This window comes from Triticum dicoccoides, chromosome 7A (assembly GCF_002162155.2).
Source record: "Triticum dicoccoides isolate Atlit2015 ecotype Zavitan chromosome 7A, WEW_v2.0, whole genome shotgun sequence".
NCBI lineage: Eukaryota > Viridiplantae > Streptophyta > Magnoliopsida > Poales > Poaceae > Triticum > Triticum dicoccoides.
Genome location: NC_041392.1, coordinates 312,965,928 through 312,977,059, shown reverse-complemented (window position 1 = coordinate 312,977,059; position 11,132 = coordinate 312,965,928).

Here is an 11,132-nt window from a genome sequence, read left to right as displayed (position 1 = left end):
TCAGCATCCCCAAGCTTAATTCCTGCACGTCCTCGAGTAGGTAAATGATAAAAACATAATTTTTGACGTGGAATGCTGGCTAACATGTCATCTCATATTCTTTTCTTTATATCATGGACATTTGGACTTTTATATGATTCAAATCAATTGTCTAGTTTTGACATGAGATTTAAATACTCAAGCATATCAACAAGCAACCATGTCTTTCAAAATATCAATGCTAAAATAAGTTACCCGTAGCCCATCATGCTCAATCATTGATCCATTCATGAAACACACTCGCATATTAGCTACACCCAATGCTCAAGTACGATCATAGTGCCCCCTAGTTGGTGCTTTATAAGAGAAGATGGAGACTCAAATTAAAAAAAATGCATAAAGTAAAAGAAAGGCCCTTCGCAGAGGGAAGTAGGGATTGGTAGAGGTGCCAGAGCTCAAAGCGAAAATTGAGAGATAAAACATTTTGAGAGGCATACTTTTCCCACCAACAAAAATGACTTAGAGTTCCCCACACTTTCCATGCTAGATATATCATAGGCAGTTCCCAAACAGAAATTAAAGTTTATTCCTTTTTCCACCACACTTTCACTTTCCATGGCTAACTGTATCCATGGGTGCCTTCCATACCAACACTTTCCAAGGAATTTATTATTTGACAACATAAAGTAAATTCATTTTTCATTTCGGGACTGGGCATCCCTAATACCTTTGCCTTACTCTCATGCAATGACAAGTGAATAAACACTTATTGTGAAAATAACACATCTAGCATGGAAAATATCGGCCACCCCTCACCGCCTTGCGAGCGGTACGAGCACACAAAAGAGAAATTTCTTTTGAAAATTAGAGATGGCACATACAAATTTTCTTAGATCGACAAAAGAATACCACATATAGGTAGGTATAGTGGACTCATATGGCCAAACTGAATTAAAGGATTTTGGATGCACGAGTAGTGATCATACTTAGTGCAAAATGAAGATAAGCAAAAGATTGAGAAGCGACCAACCTAGAAACGAATAATATCATAAGCGAGCACTAAGCATAATTAACACCAAATAATGCACCACAGGTAGGATGTAATTTCATTGCACAACTATTGACTTTCATGCTTGCATAGGGAATCACAAACCTTAACACAAATATTCTTACTAAAGCATAATTACTCATCAACATGACTCACATATCACATCATCATATCTCAAAACTATTAAAAGGAATCAAGTTTATTTTGCCCAATGATCTTCATGAAATTCTTTATTATATCCTTCTTGGATATCTATCACTTTGGAACTAATTTTCATGTGTTGCTTTTGATAAGCTCAAACAAATATAAGTGAAGATCATGAGCATAATATTTCTTTCTCTCAAATTAATTTAAGTGAAGCAATAGAGAATTTCTCAAAATAATTACTAAATCTCAAATAAATCTAAGTGAAGCATGAGAGCATTTCTTCAAAAATACTAAAGCACATCATGCTCAAAAAGATATAAGTGAAGCACTAGAGCAATTCCATAGCTCATAAAGATTTAAGTAAAGCATAGAGAGCAATTCTAACAAGTCATGGAATAATTTTGGCTCTCTCAAATAGGTGTGTCCAGCAAGGATACATGACTTAAAACAAAAATAAAAATAAGCAAAGACTCAAATCATACAAGATGCCCCAAGCAAAACTCATAGTATGTGACGAATTCAAATATAGCTTCGAGTAAAATACCGATGGTCGTTAGAAGAAAGAGGGGATGCCACTCGGAGCATCCCCAAGCTTAGTTGCTTGCTTCTCTTTGGATAATAGATTGGGATGACATGGGCATCCCCAATCTTAGGCTCTTCTTACTCCTTATTCCTTCATCCATCGTAACATCACCCAAAACTTGAAAACTTCAATCACACAAAACTCAACAAAACCTTTGTGAGATCCGTTAGTATAAGAAAACAAATCACTACTATAAGTGTTGTTGCAAACCAGTTCATATTTTATTCTTGCATTATATCTACTGTATTCCAACTTTTATATGGCAAAAACTCCTTAAAGAAAACCATAGAATCATCAAAACTAGCACACAACGCAAAGAAAACAGAATCTTTCAAAAACAGAACAGTCTGTAGTAATCTGGGTATTTCGAATACTTATGTAAATCCAAAAATTCTGGAAAGTTAGGAAGACCAAAGAAATTTTTGTATTAATCTTCTGCAAAAAGAGCTGGTATTTTATCACGCTTATGTTAAAAATGAAAATTATTTTTGTGAGCGTAAAAGTTTCTATTTTTCAGCAAGATCAAACAACTATCACCCAAGAAGATCCTAAAGGCTTTACTTGGCACAAACACTAATTAAAACAAAAAACACAATAATAACAGTAGCATAAATGTGCTAACACTCAAGAACAGGAAGCAAAAGGCAAAAATAAATTTTATTCATTGGGTTGCCTCCCAACAAGCGCTATTGTTTCACGCCCCTAGCTAGGCATAAAGCAAGGATCTAAGTATTGTCATCCTTGTTTCTAGATCCATAAGATGCCCTCATGATTTATTCATATGGTGGCCTAATTATTGTTCTAGGGAAGTGTTACATACCCTTTCTTAGTGGAAACTGGAACTTAATATTGCCTTCTTTCATATCAATCACGGCACTGATAGTGCGTAAAAACGATCTACCAAGAATAATTGGACAAGACGGATTGCAATCAATATCAAGAACAATAAAACCTATGGGCAAATAATTCCTATTTTCAAGAATAATAACATCATTAATTCTTCCCATAGGCTTTTAGTAGTAGAATCCGCCAAGTGCAAATTTAAAGAACACTCTTCAATATTGGTAAGACCAAGCACATCACATAAAGATTTCGGAATTGTAGAAACACTCGCACCCAAGTCACATAAAGCAAAACACTCATATTTTTTAATGTTGACTTTGATAGTAGGTTCCCACTCATCATGCAATTTTCTAGGAATTGATACTTCTAATTCCAATTTTTCTTCCAAAGCTTTCATCAAAGCATCAACAATATGTTTAGTAAAAACTTTATTTTGTTCATAAGCATGGGGTGAATTCATCATGGATTTCAACAAATAAATACTATAAATCAAAGAGAAACTATCATAATTAAAGTCTTTGTAATCCAAAAGAGCGGGAACACCACTAGTTAAAGTTTTGACCTCTTCAAACCCACTTTTATCAATTTTCTTAACAAGATTTTCACCCTGCGAATTATCAAGACGCCTTCTAGCTAAAGTTGACCCTTATTAAGTCCCCTTTTCACCAATCTTAATTTCACTAAACAAGGAATCAATAGAAGAAACACCAATCATTTTAAGATCTTCATCACTTTAATGAAAGCAATCACTAGAAAACGCTTTTTCTAAAAAATTCTCTTCTAGCTCTAATCATAGTGGTTCTTTTCTTACTTTCATCCATAGAAACATAAAGAGCTTTAATTGATTCCTCAACCTTAGGCACAAAAAATTTCATCTTGAGATTTTCTACATCATGAGAAATTCTATCAACACTTCTAGACAAATCATCAATCTTATTCAACTTTTCTTCCATTGTAGTATTGAAAACCTTTTGAGTGTTGATAAATTCTTTAATATTATTCTCAAGATCAGAGGTGTTCCTATTATTATTATAAGAAGGATTACCATAGGAATTACCATAATTATTAGAGGAGTTACTAGGAAAAGGCCTAGGATTAAAATTACCTCTATAAGCATTGTTATTGAAATTGTTTCACGAGATAAAATTCACATCTACGACATCACTATTTTGCTCAATAAAAGTAGACAAAGGCACATCATTAAAATCAATAGGAGCACTTTTACCAGCAACCACTTTCATGAGAGCATCAACTTTTTCACTCAAAGAAGAAATTTCTTCAACCAAATTAACTTTTTTTACTAGTAGGAGCTCTTTCGGTATGCCATTGTGAATAATTTGTCATAATATTATCAAGCAATTTGGTAGCTTCATCCAAAGTAATTTCCATAAAAGTATCACTCGTGGCGGAATCTAAAAGATTATGAGAAACAAAATTCAACCCCGCATAAAAAATTGTATGATCATCCAAAGAATCCATGAGTGGGGCAATTCCTTAGCATAATTTTCATCCTTCCCAAGATTGTGCAACATGCTCATGTTCAAGTTGCTTGAAATTCATGATCTGGGTTCTAAGGGAAATAATTTTTGCGGGCGAAAAACACTTAGTAATGAAAGCATCTTTGCACTTATTCCAAGAATCAATACTATGGTGAGGCTACGAAGAAAACCAAAATTTTGCATGATCTCACAAAGAAAACGGTAATAATTTCAACTTCACAACATCATTGTCCACATCTTTTATCTTTTCCATATCTGAAAGTGAAATCATGACCTTACATCATGTTTTGATGTTGATGACAATATACATGTAGGGGACTAACTATGTTCGTCAAGTGAATCTCAGGTGTTAGTCTTCGGATCATCAAAAGTGTGCGGATCATGATCATACGGAGTTAATTCTACTCAAGTAAGAACTATAAAAAGATTGCATTTTTTGATTTCTTGAGCATAGGATCCCACACTATTAAGAGGGGATCGGTAGGGTTAGTGAAGGACTTGCTCATGCCACTAAAATTCCTAGTTCAAATATTAGGGTCGCTCAAATTCATGTGCTTGATGTTCTGCCTCTGGCCAAGCCGGATGTCCGGGCTGCCCATGCCGGATGACCGGGCCACTTGCTGGATATCCAGCCCGCACGCCGGATATCCGGATTTTGCTGTCCAGAGAGCATCACTTGTAGTTTTTATCTCCGGATGTCTGGGCTCTCCTTCCTCCCCAGATTTCTGGGCCCAAGCTGGATGTCTGGCTTGTGCTATCCAGGGGATGTTCGGCTAGGTGAACTCACCGGATGTCCAGGCATATGCCGGATGTCCGGGCTTTCCTATCTCGCCGGATGTCTGAGCTTTGCCCCGGATGTCTGGCCCCTCTGTTTCATCCTTTGCATTCTACCTCTTGAGCACTGCGTTGGACTTCCCCGAAGAGGAGAGGATGATGCAGCAAAGTAGCGTAAGTATTTCCCTTAGTTTTTGAGAACCAAGGTATCAATCCAGTAGGAGGCTACACGCGAGTCCCTCGTACCTACACAAAAACAATAGCTCAACACAACCAGCGCGCTTAGGGGTTGTCAATCCCTTCACGGTCACTTACGAAAGTGAGATATGATAGAGATGATAGATAATATTTTTGGTATTTTTGGTATAGAGATGCAAAGTAAAAAGTAAAAGGGCAAAGTAAAAAAGCAAAGCAATAATAAAGTGATGGAGATTGATATAATGAGAAAGAGACCCGGGGGCCATAGGTTTCACTAGTGGCTTCTCTCAAGAGCATAAGTATTCTACGGTGGGTGAAAAATTACTGTTGAGCAATTGACAAAATTGAGAATATCTAGGTATGATCATGTATATAGGCATCACGTCTGAGACAAGTAGACCGACTCCTGCCTGCATCGACTACTATTACTCCACTCATCGACCGCTATCCAGCATGCATCTAGAGTATTAAGTTAAAAACAGAGTAACGCCTTAAGCAAGATGACATGATGTAGAGGTATAGTTTCATGCAATATGATAAAAAAACCATCTTGTTATCCTCGATGGAAACAATACAATACGTGCCTTGCTGCTCCTTCTGTCACTGGGAAAGGACACCACAAGATCGAACCCAAAGCTAAGCACTTCTCCCATGGCAAGAAAAACCAATCTAGTAGGCCAAACCAAACTGATAATTCAAAGAGACTTGCAAAGATAATCAATCATACATAAAAGAATTCAGAGAAGATTCAGATATTGTTCATAGATAGACTGGATCATAAACCCACAATTCATCGATCTCAACAAACACACCGCAAAAACAAGATTACATCGAATAGATCTCCATGAGAGAGGGGGAGAACATTGCATTGAGATCCAAAAAGAGAGAAGAAGCCATCTAGCTACTAACTATGGACCCGTAGGTCTGAAGCAAACTACTCACACTTCATCGGAGGGGCTTGGATGATGATGTAGACGCCCCCTGTGATCGATGCCCCCTCCGATGGAGCTCCGGAACAGGCCCCAAGATGGGATCTCGTGGATACAGAAAGTTGCAGCGGTGGAATTAGGTTTTTGGCTCCGTATCTGATCGTTTGGGGGTACGTAGGTATATATAGGAGGAAGGAGTACGTCGGTGGATCTTCGAGGGGCCCACGAGGCAGGGGGGAGCCCTCCACCCTCGTGACCGCCTCGTGGCTTTCTTGATGGAGGGTCCAAGTCTCCTGGGTCTTACCTGATGAGAAAATCGCATTCCTGAAGGTTTCATCGCGTTTGGACTCCGTTTGATATTCTGTTTCTCCGAAACACTGAAATAGGCAAAAAAACATCAATTCTGGGTTGGGCCTCCGGTTAATAGGTTAGTCCCAAAAATAATATAAAAGTGGAAAATAAAGCCCAATATAGTCCAAAACAGTAGGTAATATAGCATGGAGCAATCAAAAATTATAGATACGTTGGAGACATATCAAGCATCCCCAAGCTTAATTCCTGCTCGTCCTCGAGTAGGTAAATGATAAAAATAGAATTTTTGATGCGAAGTGCTACTTGGCATAATTTCAATGTAAATCTTCTTAATTGTGGTATGAATATTCAGATTCAAAAGATTCAAGACAAAAGTTCATGTTGACATAAAAATAATAATACTTCAAGCATACTAACAAAGCCATTATGTCTTCTCAAAATAACATGGCCAAACAAAGCCATCCCTACAAAATCATATAGTCTGGCTATGCTCTATCTTCACCACACAAAGTATTTAAATCATGCACAACCCCGATGACAAGCCAAGCAATTGTTTCATACTTTTGACATTTTCAAAACTTTTTTGATCTTCACGCAATACATGAGCGTGAGCCATGGATATAACACTATATGTGGAATAGAATGGTGGTTGTCGAGAAGACAAAAAGAGGGGAAGATAGTCTCACATCAACTAGGCATATCAACAAGCTATGGAGATGCCCATCAATAGATATCAATGTGAGTGAGTAGGGATTGCCATGTAACGGATGCACTAGAGCTATAAGTATATGAAAGCTCAACAAAAGAAACTAAGTGGGTGTGCATCCAACTCGCTTTCTCACGAAGACCTAGGGCATTTTGAGGAAGCCCATCATTGGAATATGCAAGCCAAGTTCTATAATGAAAAATTCCCACTAGTATATGAAAGTGACAGAATGAGAGACTCTCTATCATGAAGATCATGGTGCTACTTTGAAGAACAAGTGTGGTAAAAGGATAGTAACATTGTCCCTTCTCTCTTTTTCTCTCATTTTTTTGTTTGGGCCTTTTTTATGGCCTCTTTTTTTTGTCCCGAGTCTCATCCCGACTTGTGGGGGAATCATAGTCTCCATAATCCTTTCCTCACTTGGGAGAATGCTCTATATGAATACTTAGAACAAAATATGACTCTATATGAATGCCTCCGACGGTGTACCGGGATATGTAATGAATAAAGAGTGACATGTATGAGAGAATTATGAACGGTGGCTTTGCCACAAATACAATGTCAACTACATGATCATGCTAGCAATATGACAATGATGGAGCGTGTCATAATGAACGGAATGGTGGAAAGCTGCATGGCAATGTATCTCGGAATGGCTATGGAAATGCCATGATAGGTAGGTATGGTGGCTGTTTTTAGGACTGTATTTGGTGGGTGTATGATACCGGTGAAAAGTGCGCGGTATTAGAGGGGCTAGCAATGGTGGAAGGAAGGAAAGTGCGTATAATCCATGGACTCAACATTAGTCATAAAGAACTCATATAATTATTGCAAAAATCTAGAAGTTATCAAAGAACAGTATTACGCGCATGCTCTGTCGGTGTACTAGAGTAGGGGTACCCTAGTACCCCGAACTTGTGCACGGGCAGTCGCAGCATCCCGCGGCAAGGCTTGCCGGGTGACCGCCAAGACCCTCCGGGGTTCCCTTGAAGACCATTCAAGAACAAAGTACTCAAACCAAGGCCCCGGCAAGACTAGCTTGCTGGGAAGGCCAACCCAGGCCCCGGCAAGAGGATCTTGCCGGGAAGAGACAAGACCCCGGTAAGAGGAGCTTGCCGGGAAGGCCACTCAAGGCATACCAAGAAAGCTTGCCGCGACGCGCCCTGCGTCCCGGCAAGGCCCGGTGAGCGACAAGCTCCCAAACACGACAAGACGACGACCGCGGCAAGGAGCTTGCCGCGAGAAACCCCCACTTCGTGGCCGCGCTCCAGCACACCTGCTAACGTGTCGCTCTAGGACTCTCCCAAGCACACGTGGCAGGAGGCCGTGCAACTAGGGGTGCGCGGTGGCAAGCGGAGATGAAGAGAAGGCCATCGTGGCAAACGGTGGCGCTCCTAACGGTCACTTTTTGCACTGTTTAGGCAACTCAGACAGGCATTTAATGCCCTTGTCCCCTGTCGTCAGAGTTAGGTAGGGTGCACTGTATCCACAGTAGCGGTAGTTGCACCTACCGCGTCCTTTTCCATTTTTACCCTTCTTGTCTACGTTGCCACCTGTCGGTGACCCCTTGAAAGTATAAAAGGAGGCCCAAGCGCAACGTAGAAGGGGGTTGGGAGGTTCAGCCAGTTCGGCTCATTCGAAACACCAGGAACACTCTCACGCTCAGTCTGGCAGCGTCCATCGCTCCTGAGCAAGAATTCAATACACACAAACAAGCAGCAGTAGGGTTTCACGCATCCGTGCGGCCCGAAGCTGGGTAAAAACCGCTCGCGTGTACCGCCTCGATCCGCTCTTTGTGCGGCCTCCGCCCCCCACCGAACCGAAAGGGGCCCTGTCCCCATAGGTGTTGGTGGAATCAGCCTCCCCGACATCTCTGGCGCGCCAGGTAGGGGACTTCGGCGGCAGCCTTTCCGTCCTCGTCAAGGCTCAGCTGTTCTTCATCGTCATGGCTCCTAAGAAGCAGGCGACCAAAAGAACGACACCAGTGCGGCAACAGAAAAGCTAAGTCATGCGACACTTTAGATATTTCCTTTCTATATAAGGTTATCCGCCTCGGAGATCTTGTTCTTTGTATGGAAAACCTATGCGCGGAGGAACCAACTCGTAGCTAGTTGCGCCCTTACTTTGTTTTGAGTCCGCTCAACAACTTAAGTGAGCTGCGACTAGTTGCGACAAGGTTGCTTGTCGGTAGCGACCCCGCCAGCAGGCTGCTGAAGTTCCGCACTCGGCGCTCGCGGCAAAGGTGCCTGCGCCGACAAGTTCCCTAAAAGCGTAGGGTGGACGTACAAAGAGAGGTTGAACAGGAAGATACCATGCACTATTTATTTGAGATTTTTGCATAGACCTGTATGCCAAGGAACCTTCTCGGGGCTAGTTGCGCTTCATGTTGCCTCGAGTCCGCTCGGCAACTTGTGCGGTTGCGCTAGAGCCAAGAAGGTAAACCTTTCCGGGAGGCGACGTTCCCGAATAGCCGCTAAGGGCCCGTTCCCTCAAGCGCTGCTGGCTGGATCGTACGCACCGGAAAGCATTCCAGCAGGCATAGGGAATATGTAGCAGAAGTCAAAATTTGCAAGTGAGTTAAGTGCACTTCGGATGCTAATCACTTGTCATGTTTAAACGCAGTTATGGCCTGGGGGCTGGCAACGCCCTTAAGACAAATCTTCTTGGTGTCAAGAACGACGAAGTTCTTCGCCATAAGCCTTCTCGGCAACAAGCCTGCCGGAAGCCGGCATTGAGAACGTCAAAGTTCTCTGCTGAAGATAAAAGCCTTCTCGGCAATGAGCTTGCCGGAAGCCGGCATCGAGAACGTCAAAGTTCTCTGCTGAAGATAAAAGCCTTCTCGGCAACAAGCTTGCCGGAAGCCGGCATTGAGAACGTCAAAGTTCTCTGTTGAAGATAAAAGCCTTCTCGGCAACGAGCTTGCCGGAAGCCGGCATCGAGAACGTCAAAGTTCTCTGCTGAAGATAAAAGCCTTCCCGGCAACAAGCTTGCCGGAAGTCGGCATCGAGAACGTCAAAGTTCTCTGCTGAAGATAAAAGCCTTCTCGGCAACAAGCTTGCCGGAAGCCGGCATCGAGAACGTCAAAGTTCTCTGCTGAAGATAAAAGCCTTCTCGGTAACAAGCTTGCCGGAAGCCGGCATTGAGAACGTCAAAGTTCTCTGCTGAAGATAAAAGCCTTCTCGGCAACAAGCTTGCCGGAAGCCGGCATCGAGAACGTCAAAGTTCTCTACTGAAGATAAAAGCCTGGCAACAAAGTTTCTCCTTGCCGGGAAGCAGACGACAGAAAAGCTAAGTTGCTAAAGCTTGAGCAATCAGTTTTTTAAGTTTTTGAGTTATTTTCCTTGAACGACCGTGCTTTGTATGGAAAACCTGTGCGCAGAGGAACCAACTCGTAGCTAGCTGCGCCCTTACTTTGTTTCGAGTCCGCTCAACAACTTAAGTGAGCTGTTAGCGCCCTTACTTTGCTTCGAGTCCGCTCAGCAACTTAAGTGAGCCGCTAGCTCCCTTACTTTGTTTCGAGTCTGCTCAACAACTTAAGCGAGCCGCAACTAGTTGCGACAAGGTTGCTTGTCGGTAGCGACCCCGCCAGCAGGCTGCTGAAGTTCCGCACTCGGCGCTCGCGGCAAGGGTGCCTGCACCGGCAAGTTTCCCTAGAAAGCGTAGGGCAGAACCATACAAAGCCAAGAGTCGAGTAAAGGAAGTAACACAGCAATTTTTTGCCTAAGATAGAGTTATATTACAAAAATAACTTGTCGCGCCTCTAATAAAGTGTTCCCCTGACATGATTGGCAGCGACAAGAAAAGAAGAAAACGGACGGCCTAATCTACGCGACCGCCGTCAACCCTTTTGACCTCGTTCACCCTGTCCACAATGAGTGCGACGAGGGCCCTAAGTGCGTCAAGATCAACGTTCGCCGGCAGCTTCTTGAGGACGTTGGTGAGGTTGAGGCCTGGATTGTGGAAGGCCACCTTCACCAACACCTTCTCCAGAACTCCGGCGCAAATCGAGCGTGACTCGTCGGCCAACTGCTTTGGGATCCGTTCCCGGAGTTGCTGGAGCGCCGCCGCCACGCCTTTAAAGAACAAGGTGAGCTTGGCGCTGGGTTGGAGGTTC